Source organism: Heterocephalus glaber, unplaced genomic scaffold, assembly GCF_053883595.1.
Source record: "Heterocephalus glaber isolate CG9 unplaced genomic scaffold, H.glaber_assembly_v1.0 deba00001428, whole genome shotgun sequence".
Lineage (NCBI taxonomy): Eukaryota > Metazoa > Chordata > Mammalia > Rodentia > Bathyergidae > Heterocephalus > Heterocephalus glaber.
In genome coordinates, this window is record NW_028258293.1 from 2,753,971 (window position 1) to 2,767,647 (window position 13,677).

General features: G+C 47.8%; 1 protein-coding gene across 10 annotated transcripts in view; it reads left to right on the forward strand.

The window, feature by feature from the left end:
• Window positions 1-13,677, forward strand: part of Mpped2 (metallophosphoesterase domain containing 2) — a 149,255-nt gene that overhangs the window by 59,004 nt on the left and 76,574 nt on the right. The window contains exon 2 of one of the 10 annotated variants that reach the window (XM_087211505.1): window positions 10,760-10,885. The exons of the other annotated variants lie outside the window; for them this stretch is intronic. The gene's annotated coding sequence lies outside the window, so the exon portion shown is untranslated. The remainder of the gene's footprint in view (window positions 1-10,759; window positions 10,886-13,677) is intronic. 10 annotated transcript variants of the gene reach the window in all.

A 13,677-nucleotide genomic window follows, 5' to 3' on the forward strand; every position in this document is an offset into this window, starting at 1 on the left:
CAGCCGTGAGGTTTTAGTCTTACCTGTGACCTGGCTGCTCACCTGGGTAATTTAAGAAGTACTAGATAAAGCCCTGTGATAACAAGTGTGCATTTATGATTCACAAGCCAGTGCACATGGGTGTGGCTCTCATGTTGGTCATAAATAAGTTAAAATGCATTAAATGCACTCCAAAGTGAGAGTCCATCCTGTGAGGTCGAAGGAAGGAGCTTACATTTTAAGGAAGGTCGAGTCTCTTCCAAGTGGTCCTGCCAAGGCAGTACTGAGTCCCTGTCCCGTGACGGGAGGAGGAGGACTCGGACACTTGTGGCACAGGCTTCTGCCACCCTGCCGATTTCCTGTCAGAAGGGCTGAGCCGATGGAGTCTGGGGCTGCTCCCCTTCTCATTGGGATCCCGCAGATCCCTAGAGAGTGTGAGGAACACAGACTCGGCAGACCTGTGGGCTTGTGCTCTAATAGGGCTGGGCTACCACAGTGTCTCAACTGGGAAATTTGGAATTGCTAGGTAGCTGCTTCATGAGGTACACGGTGTACAGTGTTTCATGCCTCCAGCTGCAGAATCCAACAAAACCCCTCAATATTGCCAGTTTTGAAAAATCCCTTTATCATGTGCTTGAATCTATCATTTTAGGAAATGTGAGCTTTTGGTATTAAGAAACTGCCCAGTGTCCACAAGACTGTTTTTGTATGCCCTGGTGTGAAACGTAGATACACACCAGCCAGCAATAGCTGTAAAAACGAGATCCTGCACAGAGCCATGCCCTGCCTTCCTGATCATCGAGAACAATGCTTTTGGGGTTGAGGACAAGCAGTCTCACCTGGGAAGGGGCTGCCTGGATGGGGGTGTGGCGTGGAGGGTGGGGAGGGACACAAGCTGCAAACTTTAGTATAATGCATAATGTTGAAAGAAATTTTATCCCATCGTAAAGATTAGCAGGCTGTGTAATTCAATTTAAAATTGGTCGGCGTGTCCTGACTATTGTAAGGCCTTTCTTTTTTGTTTTATCGCCATTCCATTATTTTATGTCACATGGCCTTCCAGAGGGGAGCGTGTGGCTGACTTCTCTTTCCACATTTTCGCCCATTGCAGAAATGGTTGGTGAATGGAAGAGATTATCTTCAAACGAGTTAGGAAAATGGTTGCTCAATTGAATGCGCCCTTGTTTTCTTTCTCCATTTTATTTTATTTTTTTAACATGCAATGAATTTCTTCTACGCAAGCAACCATTGAGAGTGCTGTTCTTTAGAAGCATTTTCTGGACGCAGGGCTTGGTTCTTGAACCCCAGCATTAGCATTTCTCCGCAGTGTCATGGGGATTACGGTGCCATCGGAAATCCAGACACGGGGGCTTCTGTTAATGCCAGACCGACAGACCCACATCGGACAGCAGTTACCCAGACTGGGGGGTTATAAGAGTCCTTAGAATGGCTATCTTTATTTTCTTCATTATAAGAGAAATGAGCAGCTTCCAGAACCAAGCCTCTTGCTTCTTGCAAGGAGCCTTGGTGACGTGCTAATTAACTGTTTGGCTTCCAGGGCTTCCTGGGCTGAGCTCCGTTTAATATTCATGTTAGGGAAACCCTAGACCCATTAGCCAAAGTGGGCGAAAAAGATGAAATGAAATCCAGAGAACATTAGCCCAAATGCTCTTTTTTGTGTACAAGGAATGAAGAGCTACTGAACTAATCATAAAGAGACTTGGATGCACCAGAAACATTTGAGAAGTGAATACACCCTGTTATTTTTTCACATTCAGTTTTCTTCTAGTAGGGAGAGACGTACAGGTGTATTCGTGTTCTGCGAGGCATTTGCTGTGAGCATGGCTGAAACTGTATTTGCCCCTCGTCCAAGCAGCTTTCCGATTCCCGGTGAAGAACAGCCCTCCAGCCACGCCCAGACCTGGCGGAGCCTCTCCGGAGACTTGCAGCGTGGCCCTGTGTGGGATGGGGTGTGGCCACACAGACCCCACCTTAGTGCTATTCCTGGGCTAATGTCTCATCTTCCGTCACACTCATGCACCCTGACCGTAGTAGATGGCACATTGTCGTGCTGGAATCGTATGCCTGCTTCGTTTTAGCCTTTTAGGACCAGTCTAGCCTTTTAGAAAGTTCCTGAAATAACTGACCTTGGCTGGGTGGGATTTTTAGATTTTGTCACCTGGTAGCCTGTGTCACGCCTGCTGCCCGGGACAGGGGAACGTGGAGCCTTGCATATTAACCCGGTTTATGATCCTGCTCCATGAGGAATTGGGCTGTGTAACTGCTCTGATGGGACTTAACTTCTGAGGCTTTCTCGGTACCCACTGAAACCAAAATGACTCGATACACAGAAGCCCATGGACTCAGTTTGTCCTGTTACCTTCGGCGCATCTTGGGTAGCTCCAGCTCCGTTTTCTCTAGCTCTGAGTGCCTGTCTGCTAAGTGCCTGCTCTGCCATCTCCAAGACAGTTGGTGACAAACTCAGCTTCCTGACTGTAGCCCTGACAGTGAGGACACAGGCTCTTTCAAGGTTCCTCCGGCCCATTCTCATGTGCACTGCTGCCCCCAACCTTGGACAGTCACCGCCAATGCCCAGGTCGGGCATGGGATGTGACAGTGCCCAGCAGAGAGAGAGTCACTCCCTCGGCGTGTCTCTCTGAGGAGGTGACAAACACCAGCCAGCCACGGCTGGTGACACAGACTCCCTACACCAGTTCTAGGCCAGGGAAGTGGACGAACTGATGAATGGAGATTCACAAGCCGAGTACCAGAATGGGGTCCCAGCCCTGAGCACAGGGCTTCCCCAGGGAGAGGAAGACAGGCATGGGCTGGGGCCCTGCTGTGCAGGCTAAGCGGGGCGGCTCTGGGCAGGTGGTCCCCAGAGTCTGCCTTGAGTAGTCTCCTACCCGGACTCCTGCAGGACCCTGGAAGAGAGTGGCCTGCGCTGCTCCTGGAAGGAGCCGTTTGTTGTGACTGATTCAGGGCACAGCACTAGCATGGCGTGGCCAGCAACAGCGACAGCCGCGGGGGACTTTTAGATGGGCCGTGTCTATCGGCTTGTTTCCCAGCTTTATCTCGGAGTGTTGTGGGCTTTCTTTTTCTTGTGTTGCTTGCCTGTCTGCTTGCCTCCTCCCTCCTTCCCGCTCTCCCTTCTTCCCATGTCATCTCTGGCCCATACTATAGAGTAACCGCAGCCCCCTCTCTAGGAGAAGAGGTTTTGAGCCCACTGTGCCTTTTCCCGTAGAAATGGTGACGGGAAGGAAGAATACAGAGTTGTGCTGTGTTCTGGTTCCGAAGGTCTGACAGGCTGAGGCATCTTGGGACTTTGCATTTGCTGGCTGGCTCTTGCCAGCAGCGTAGCTCCTTCCTCCCTTAGCCATCTGGAGCTGGGAGTTGAGATTCCTGAGATCCCATAAGAAATACCCTTTTAACTCTCCAGCCTCGTTAGCTGTCGCCATCAATTGGTCATCAAGGCTTGGGAAGACCCGTGGCTGGAACCTGAGCCTGCCAGTGCAGAGTGCAAGGACCCTGGGCTACATCTGCAGAGAGGCAAGCCCAGAGGTCAAGGCCAGTGGCAAACAGCTGCATCTCATGGGTCTGTAGTTCTCGAGGTTTTGAGCCATTCCCTTTAGATGGCCTGGGCTCCACAGTGGTGGACCGAGGACTCTCTGCCTCTGGACTGGGATGAAAGTTGGACAAGAGATTTTCCCTTTCCTTCCTTAAAGGGTCGTGTTGTTTGCCACTGAGGTCATGTCTCAGTTCTAGAAGATGGAAAGAGAAAGCAGAAGTGCAGAATGTGAATGCTTTTCCTCAAGGTCGTGGCCTACTTTGTCCCCACATGGAGACCAGAATCTCATTTTTAAAAGCTCCCTGCACGATTCAGAAGACTCACATGTTTGGGAACAGCTGGATCAGAGTGAGGCTGCACCAGGCCTTACAATAATGAGGCCCTGGTGCCCTCCATGTCCAGTATTCTAGGAATCAAATCATGTGGGGTGTGGAGCTGCCTTGGGCTCCCACCCTCAACCTGGCTTCAGCCACACCAAACTGATTTTCCGTGTTTTTCTCTAATCCAAGATTCCTCATAAAGTTTGCTTTGAATAAAGTTTTCCCTGCACCCCACCCCACCCCCACTGTCCCACCACACAAACAAAAATGCTCAGCTTGTGGGCCAAGATAGAGCTCGTGTGACTTCCCATCTCACCAAGCCCTGACGGAGGGTGAGAGAAACCTGTGAGCTCTGGTGACCAGGACGTGGTCAGTTGGAGGTGGCCAAGGGGAAAGACTGTGAGGGAGGACCTGGGACCAAGGAGCAGAGCCCTGGGCAGGTTCTCCTCTCACAGCTCAGGGCCAGGCGGCGCGGTCCTCACAGGGCAGTGCATCGCTGCCTGTTGGACGTTCCTCGGTTCAGACGAACCACAAAGGTAGAGGATAGGAGAGTCAGCAAGTAGGTTGGGTTTGCTGAACTTCTCTGAGCCACCTACCACTCCCACCAGCAACCACACCTCCTCCACCACCACTGACACCACAAACACCACCACCAACAGCAGCACAAGCAACTGTCTGGACAGACACACGTTCAGTTCTCTCTGAAATATTTTACCTCCGCGTAACTGATTCAGCACTAGACTCAGGCTTTCCTTACTAAGGCAGAAAGTTGAATAAACATGTTTTAGAAAGACTTTTGATCGCAAGGATGGTTTTTTAAAATCAGCTAATCAAAAGTAGAAGATTAAAAAAATAGAAGATTGCTGTGTCTGAATGTTCTCATAAAAATTGAGATTTTAAAGGAACTACTGCTAGGTGCACACTTCTGAGCACTACCAGTGTGTATGCATGGGTGTGCATGTGTGCCCACGGTAAGCTCTCTGTCTCCTCAAGTGGTGTTACACAGGGTCAGGGACATCTCTGCTGCTTATTGATAGGGGGTGGGCAGACAGAAGATGTGGACAGATTTCTCTCCAGGAGACCTGCATTGATTGCCATGTGCAGCAGTTCCCTCTGTTCCTGCCTGTCATAGTGCCTGCCGATTCCCCGTACTTCACTATCACCACCTGCATTATGTCAGCAGGTGTTCATTTCCTTCCTCTCTGTTGGTCCCACTGGAGTATAAGCTCGTGAGGGCAGATGCCCTTGCTGTCCGTGAATCACTGTTCTCAGCCATCACTAAGAAAACTACTTGTCACATCCCAGTACCCCAGGGAATACCGGTTGCGTGCTGTATCAAGACTGTGATCATCCATGGATATTCTGAGATCCCAGTTCAGATCTCACCCAGACTTTAGAGAGGACTCAGACCTGATGAGATTTAACGGGTCCTAGTGAGATTTCTTTTTCCCAAACGTGAAGGATTAGAAAAGGAGATTGAAACTTGAAATGAGCCAGAGGGAAATAAAAGCAAGGAAAAAGAGAGGTAAATCACAAAGTGGGCGAATCTGAGAATGTGGAGTTGAAAGTGAAATGCCACATGACAGAGTTGGAAAAGAAGAGCAGTTTAACCTAAAGATTTGAAATCTGGCCAGAGTTCCTAGTAAAAGATCAACTTCACAAGTTTTGAACAGGTCTGAATAGAAGTGTTTGGAGTTCTCAGTTCTGGAGAATTATGTTAAATTCTACAAAAATACTTTTCTTTCCTACCAGTATATCTAATCTCCAGTTTCTGGTCAAAACACTCCAGAGGAATTTAATTTTTTTTTACAGTATTGATTTTTTTTCAAAGAAGAAACTGTATCTCCATTTTTAACATTTGAGTCAGTAATTTTGAGTCGAGCATAGTGATGCCCATCTTAATCCCAGCACTCTGGGAAACTGAGGCAGTTGAACAGTAAGTTTGGGCTCAGTCTGGGCAGTGTAGCTGTTTGGCTAGCCCCGTCTCAAATAGAAACAGGAGCGGAGGAGGGGGGAGGAAAGGACTGGAGATTTAGCTCAGTGCAGAGATTCTGAGTTCATACTCCAGTACCACACATACTACCACACACACACACACACACACACACTCAGAATCAACAATTTGGGTTATAGCTCACACTTTGACAAGAACCCCAGTGGAAAATGAAAGCTGGTATTTCAGAGACATGCAGAGATAAAATACCATGGTTGGGATGAGCCCGCCTATGAGGAAATACTGACGTCTAAGAATTTTTGCTCCGAACTCTGAGAAATCGCCTTGGCATGTGAAATGAAGAAAGCTGCCAGATTGGCTGAGGGAAACGGAATGTAGTTCTTTATCTGCTTATAGAAAAACAATAAGTGAAAATTGGGTTATTGGTGTCATGGAAGATCTTTACCATTGTGTTTTATTAATGGTGTCTCAGTAGTAGCAGCAGAGACAAAAGAAAAGTTAGGAAGAAAGGAGGTTGGATTGGGAGAGCTCATTTCTGTTACCTTAAATTGCTCTCTGATTGAAGTTCACAGGTAAGATGGCTAAACAGATGTCAAAGGAAAGAAAAGCCCTTAAGCTCTTGACAGTGGAGGTTACAAAAGGATAGGAAAGAGAACCCCGAGAATGAAATTTCTTTCACTCTTACTCTTTGAGGTGATGAAATGAGTGACTGTACCCCAGGTGTTATGGGATGATATTTGCAGATAGTAAAAGGTTGTTTTAGAAATCAGGAGTCATGATCATAGGCATGGTTTTCAACAAAGTCTCTGAAATTTTCAAATCGGTGGAGCAAACCATTATCTCTGCTTCAGATTATCTCCTCCCCTGCCCTTGTGTGATACCGCAGAAGAGGGAAGTGCTGCTCCGCAAAGTAGGGTGTCTCCTGTCGTGCTGAGTCACCAGGTGACCTGGGAGGAGTCACATAGCCCTGCCAGCCTGTTTCCTTTCCATAGAAGAAACCACTGAGGACTCTGTGAGGCTGGAAGTCCAGTTAGCCGGGAATTGGAGTATGAGGTCGGAGCACCCTGAGGCCCTTGATTTTTCTGTTGGAAGTGGAAGGAAAGAGCCTGCCTTGCACATAATCAGCACAGGTTCTTCTGTCTACCCAGTGACTTGGGCCTGAGAAGATGCATACACATGTCCTGTTTGGGCCGGGGCAGCAGGCTCATTAATAAGGCATGGCTCCTCCAAAGCCAGCTGTCAAAACAGCAGTGATTTGCCTGGGAGGCCCTGGGGTGAAAACTTTCAGATGAAGGGGTACAGCCAAGAAGAAACCCAGGCACCATCCCACGTAACAAGTGACCATTCCATTAACTCCAGCTATTGCTTCTGAATCCTGGGAACAAAGGCTGGAAAATCCTTAAGTGGGTAGTGTCAAACATGCAGCCATAATTCCCTCTCCTGTGAAATGGTGACATATTATTTGTGTGATGTATATATAGTTCATCTATTAATCCATTTGTGTTTTCACTCATTCAGTAAGTTGGAGTCCTTATTATATGTAGACCCATCTCTATGCCTCCTGTGCCTCCCTGTTATGGCTGTGGCTCAGTGTCTCCCCAGAGCCTCGTGCACTCACAGGTGGGGCTTTTCAGAGGTGGCCAGATCGAGGATGTGTGATACTGGGATCAAGGGCATGTGGTAACTAATTTGGTTTAGCTTTGTCCTGGGTGTGGGTAATGGGAGGTCCCATCCTGGGTGTGGGTGGCATCAATCAATAGGCTTGTAGCTTGGATGGAATATAAAAGGAACAGAAAGCAGGGTACTTGCTGCTGCCTCCTGCCTGCCCTGCCATGGACTGTTTCTCCTCTGTGATGCCCCTCTGCCGTGCCACCCTGCCTTGGAGGCAGCCAACTATGGACTGAAACCTCTACAAACTGTGAGCCAAAATAAACCTTTTCTCCTTTAACCTGTGGGTATTGGGTATTTTGTCTCAGCAATAAGAAAAGTAACTAAGACACTTTCCAGTGTAAAAGTCCCCTCAGTTTCTTAGTAGCAGATGAATGGTATATCTCTGAAGATATATAAATGGTGACATCTTATAGAATTTGGAATACTCACAGCCCATGTTGAATCTAACATTGAGGTACACGCTACTCATATCCATGTGAAGCTCAACAAGGTTAGCTCTTTGTTTATTCGTTTGACAAATACTTACTGAAGCTTACTGGGAATACAAAGATGAGTAGTATATAGTCTGAACTCTCCTGAGGTCCACAGTCAATTTGGAGAGAACGCTTGTAGAAATTCTCATTCTGTGATCTGTGAGCTCTTGGCAAGCTCAGAGCTCAGGATACTGGGGAGGAGTAGCAGCCAGCATGGGCTGGATTACCAAGGCCCGAGCCCCACCTAGAGCTTGGCTTTTGGTCTGTAGGCACTGCCAGAGGATCTGGGCAGACTGGAAGGTGCCTCAGTATCCGTGTGTGTGTGTGTGTAGGGGCGCTGTGTATGGTCAGATCTGTGTTTTAGCAGATCACCCCAGCTTTAGTTCAGGAGGAACTAAGCAAAGGCTGCCTTCTAGGAAGGTGTGCTAGTTTGCTAGGGCTTCATAACAAAACCTCCGATGACAGTTATTTTCTTACAGTTCTGGGGGTGAAGTCCAAGATCAGGCAGGCCTGGTTCCTCCTGAGGTCCTGTCCTCTGCTTGCAGACGGCTCTCCTTGCTGTGTCTTCGTGTGGCCTTTCCCTTACAGTCCTGGTATCTGTGGATCCATAGTCCTTCTTAGAAGGACTCTAGCCAGGTTGGATCAGGCCACCTGAATGGCCTTATTTTAATTTCATCACCTCTTTAAAGGCCCTGTCTCTAAATATAGGCATTTTATGAAGTATCGAGAGTGAGGCCCTCCTGCTATGGATGTGGGGTGACAGGGACACAATTCAACCCTTAATAGAAGTGAACCAAAAGGGAGAGGAAACCCTCGTAGGTATAGATGTGTGTGATAAGGGGCAGAAGTCACTCATATTGTAATCAACAATTTAGTGCAAAAGAGGGGTGCATTTGACTTCAAGTGTCCAGAAATGGGGAGCCTCAGAGCCAGGGCACCTTCCTTTGTTTTGCAGGGTACAGTGTTCAGCAGACAAAGTGTGCTCTCCGACTGAGTCCTGATTACTCAGAATGTTTAATGTAATCACTCACAGGACAGCTTGAGGAGCACTATGCCTTATCCATGTTGCTTCTGAGAAAGCATGGATTTAGGAAGGCACAGTGTAAAATTACCTCTTGAGCTTTAAGATGCTGGAGGTTAGGTCCCTGGAAACTGGAACACTGAGCTGGGCGTGGTGGTGGCGCCTGCAATCCCAGCACCCCAAAGGCTGAGGCAAGGGGATTCCTGTGAGTTCGAGACCAACCTGGGCTACTTAGTGAGTTCAAAGCCAGCCTGAACTACATGAGAGACCCTGTTCACTGCTGGTAAGGAAGTACAAGGCAGAAAGTGATGTAGATCTCCAGTTCCATGTCAAAAATTTGGTGTCCCAAGGGACATGATGAACCTCCCAGAAATGCTTTGCTCCTACGGAGTTGTGGGACTTGCTTTGTACCACTGCCTCCCAGAGCAGTGTGGCACTAGGTCATAAAGCTGCCCTACAGGACACTGCTGGACCTTGTGTTCCAGTGGACCCAAACGTTTGAGTCTGGAGAGACTTCTTGGTCTAACCCTCCCACCCAGGAAGTCTTAGTAGCTCAGCTTACATTCTTATTAATAAAAAGTGTTGCCTTTTGATGGGTGAAGAAAAATAAAAAATGGAAGAAGAAATAAATGTGCTTTCCATTCTTTCTTTCTTATCACTGTCACTATTGATCGAAATAACCTTCCCTGAGAGGTTTCTTTGTAAATTTTATCCTTGAAATGCTTCATTAAAATTTTGAGTTATGAAGTGGAAAAAAATCGATTTTATTGGATCCTAAATTTTACTCTATGCAGCTTCCTGTCCAGGGTGCAAATTATTAAAATTGACATTGGACGTGTGTGCGAGATAATATCCCCTTTCGTAGGCTCTTCTCTAAATTCCAAGATGCTCTGTAGAGGGGATTAGATTATACAGAGAGCTGGGACTCTGGAAAGAAAATAGAATTGTGTATTGATGCCTTCAGAAATATTATTTGATGGCAATAAAATATTCCCTGAAATTCCCTTCAGAGGGGAGAAAATGGAGTTTGTTTGCAGTAATTGCATTTTCTAGCATTTGCTCTCACACTTGCCAATATAAGCCAATTGGAACCTGTGATTTGGTTTTGCTTATTGGCAAAAGTACCATGTAAATTGATCTGTGATGCATTTAAAGAAGATGCTTTGAAAGTTTGGAAATTGAGATGCCTTTTTCTTATTAGATTTGGGGAGTATTAGGGTTCATTTCTATATTTTAGTCTAATGTAATATTAGCCAAATATGTTCTTTTTCAATTTAGTTTTAATCAAGTTCTAGAAGACCATTTTCATCTCGCCCCAGTGGTGCTGTTAAGGCAGAGACTTTATTTCCACTGTCAACCCTGCAGCCCAGCCCTGCACGGTCAACTGCACGGTCGTGGCCCAGGCATGACGTCAGCATGCAAAAATAATAGTAGTTGTTACAAAAAGATTTTTAAAATTCCTATTTTCAAGGTTAAGGAAGGGAAATCCAAAAAGCCTCTAAAATCGTTCTATCTTTTGAAAAGTATGGCCTTCGTGCCTTGTTGTTTTTATTTAATTTGATCTTCACCATACTTACTGGTGTAAAATGCAGACACATGGGAGTGGCACTCCTTCCCCTAATTATTCAGTAGAATGATTGCCACTTATTTCATAATTATTATATAAATTATAAAACTGGAAGGAGCACCTTTCAGTTGCCTGTTAAAAGCTTTGTGGGTGAAAAACTCCCAATACATTATTCTTCTGTCCGTCAGTACTTTGGTTTATTGCAGATACTTACGGAAGCCTCTCCTGGGTGTGAGGAACGGAAGAGGGGAGGACCCGTATCCCGACTGGAGTTAGAGTGCAAAACAAAAAGCAAGATAAACTGACAACAGTCGGTGTCCTTGGCGTGTCAGGTATTGTATTAGGTCCTTTCCAGTCTAACTTGCTCTTCATATCCACTCTGGAAGGTGGATTGTGCAGCTAATCTCTGGCTCTGGTGAGTAATATGAAGGTCGAATAGCGTGTTTGGAATTTGACCTCCATAGGTAACAAATATAATAGAGCTTAGGAACGCGAGCACCAGCCTGCGGAACCCCATCAGCCCACCTTCCTCCGTGTGCCCCGAGTCCGTACATCCCTGTGAACTGCAGCCATACAAACATGAGCACAGGTGACCGAAACAAGACTCAACAGTGACCTTACCGACTTCTCCCGGGGCCGTCCACTGAAATCCTGATTTGGATCCAGTTTTCTGAAGCTGGAGGAAGGAGTCGGGAAGGTCTTTAGGAGGTGGGCTGTCCAGATCGGACTTGTGGTACATGGTGTAAATCTCCCTCTGTTCCAAGGCGCTTATGTGTAAGGGAAAGGTTGGGTGGAGTAGACAGGGAAGGGACTCACCTTACGATTCCTGCTGTCCCCAGTGGTGGATGTGGGGTGGTCCCCACTGCCGCTGTCCATTTAGTACACGCCATGAGGCAACCCAGACAACCCAGAGGTACTCGGCTGGGAAACAAGGAGGACATCGTCATTCCTTTTTCCGACTTCGTGGTTGCCTTAGTGTGTGTATGAGTGTGAAGAACATGTGTGTTGGTATAAATCGTAATATGTTGTGTTGGAATAAGGTGATGGCTCAGACTGGAACGTGTACAAACGAGGAGCTGCTGGTGACAGTCACACCTCTGGGCTGTTTACCGGGTCCCTCAAACTTGTGGGCACCCTGGAGGGGCAGCTGCCTCCGGTTTGCCCTTCTTCCTGACATCCCTGCCATCATGCCAGGCGGGGCAACCAGGTCCAGAGGGCGCCCGCCGTTGTGGTCGTGGGGGAAGCGGGTGGGTTCTTGTGTCCTCGGTGTGGATCAAGGCAGGCGGTGCCCTGTTCCTCTCCCCGTGAGGTGGCCGTGGGAATTCACGGAGCCTGACAGGGACAGGTGGAGTCACAGAGAGCGCGCCCGCCTGGCGTTTCTGGTGGTTTTGCAGCAGAGGCTGCGAGTGTGGATTGTGGGGCTGAGTGCAAGTCCTGCCAACGGGCAGGGGCCGCTTGCTGAGGTCCTGCGGCCCCCGAGGTGCTAGGGTCCATTGGGCAGAGGTCCCTACGTCCCCAGAGCCGAGAGTCTGTCCAGTCCCCGCCCTTTCCTGCCGTCCGCCGCGCACCACGCCTGCCTTTCCGTCCATCCTGCGGAATGCCCGGCTCGGCCGCTTTCCAGGTTACTCCCCTCAGTCCTCGGCGGAGTAGGAGGTCTTCAGGCGTTTGAACGCTTTCCCTGTTCCGGCTGGAGTCACAAAATAAAAAATAGAGTCATAGTTTACACAGGAAAAGCGTCCGTCCCCCTCTGCACGGAGGGATATCAGAGGTCCCTTTGTACCCCTGGCTTCACACTCGTGTTTTCAAACAGGCTCTGTGCAGGCAGGAGCTTGCAGAAACATTAAACGGTAATCGACGTCCGTTTAGAAAGTCTCGGGAAAATAGGAACATATATGTATCTGTTTGATTCTTTTCAAACCCGGAAAGTGAGGTTTCGTCTAGCACATTGGCAAAGGAAGATGAGCCCGGGCTTGCTCCCGTGGATCTCATTTTCCTGGGCACCTGGGAGCCATGGCAAGTTCCTCGGTCCTCACTCTCTTCTTGCTGTTGTTTGGCTTCCGGCTCCAAGGTGAGCTTTATTTACTGGGAGGTTTTTATCACAGATAACTTTGGCTTCCTCATATATTTTGAAAACCTGCCATTTAGGAGCCTGGAGCGGAGTGGATGTAAGGCCTGGAGATCTTAAAGTGTGTCTCCTGTGTAGGACTAGGTCTTCTTTTCCCGAGGAGACCTGGAGAGCGGTATGTCTCTTGGGAGAACCTCAGTGTAGGCGGCCTCTCCCTGGGGTCTCTGTCTGCAGGAGGAGGGGGAGAGAGCAGTGGCTTGGCCTTGTTAACCAGGTCTCTGGGAAAGACTGAGGAGTGAGACAGGTGGTGTTTGGCATGGGCCCCAACCTCAGGAGCCTTTTTCCCAGAATCCCTATTTCATCGTTTTTCCCAGAATTTCCAGCAAGAGGACAGAGCTGCGGAGAAGACCTGACTTCTGGCAGCGGCTGGGATCCCCAGGCCAGGCGAACGTGTGGAAATGGATCGTGGATCTTGAACTTTTTAGAGAAAAACCTTCTATGATGCTTACAGCAGAAAAATAGTTTATAGTCACGTGGTCCTTCATTTTGAGGCCGATGGGTTTTTACTAGGGGAAAAGAACAAGCTAGCCAGGGCATCTGGATTGACCAGAGCAGTATTTACGTATGTTTGTTTTTTATTTTTTCATTTTATTTTTTTAGTACATGTCTTCAATTTTATAGTTGATGTTCACATTCCTTGGGTCGAGTTGGTCAAGTAATAACACATCTTAGCTCCTTTTTAAAAGTCCTCTTTCCCCCCCTTTTCCCTCCATCCCCTTCCCCTTTGAGAATGACCTATCGCCCTACTTCTATTATCTCTCTTTTATTTTGCTCTTTATTTACACTTGAGTTTCTTGTATAAGAGAAGTCATGTGATATTTAACATTGTGTCTGGTTTATTTCACTTAACATTAGTCTCAAGGACGACCCACTCTCCTACAGAGGGCTCACATTTATCATGGCAGAGCAGTACTCCATGGTGTGCAAACACTGAATTCTCTTGATCTACCCTCTGCTGATGGACACACAGGCTGCTTCCAGGACTTGGCCATTGTGGGT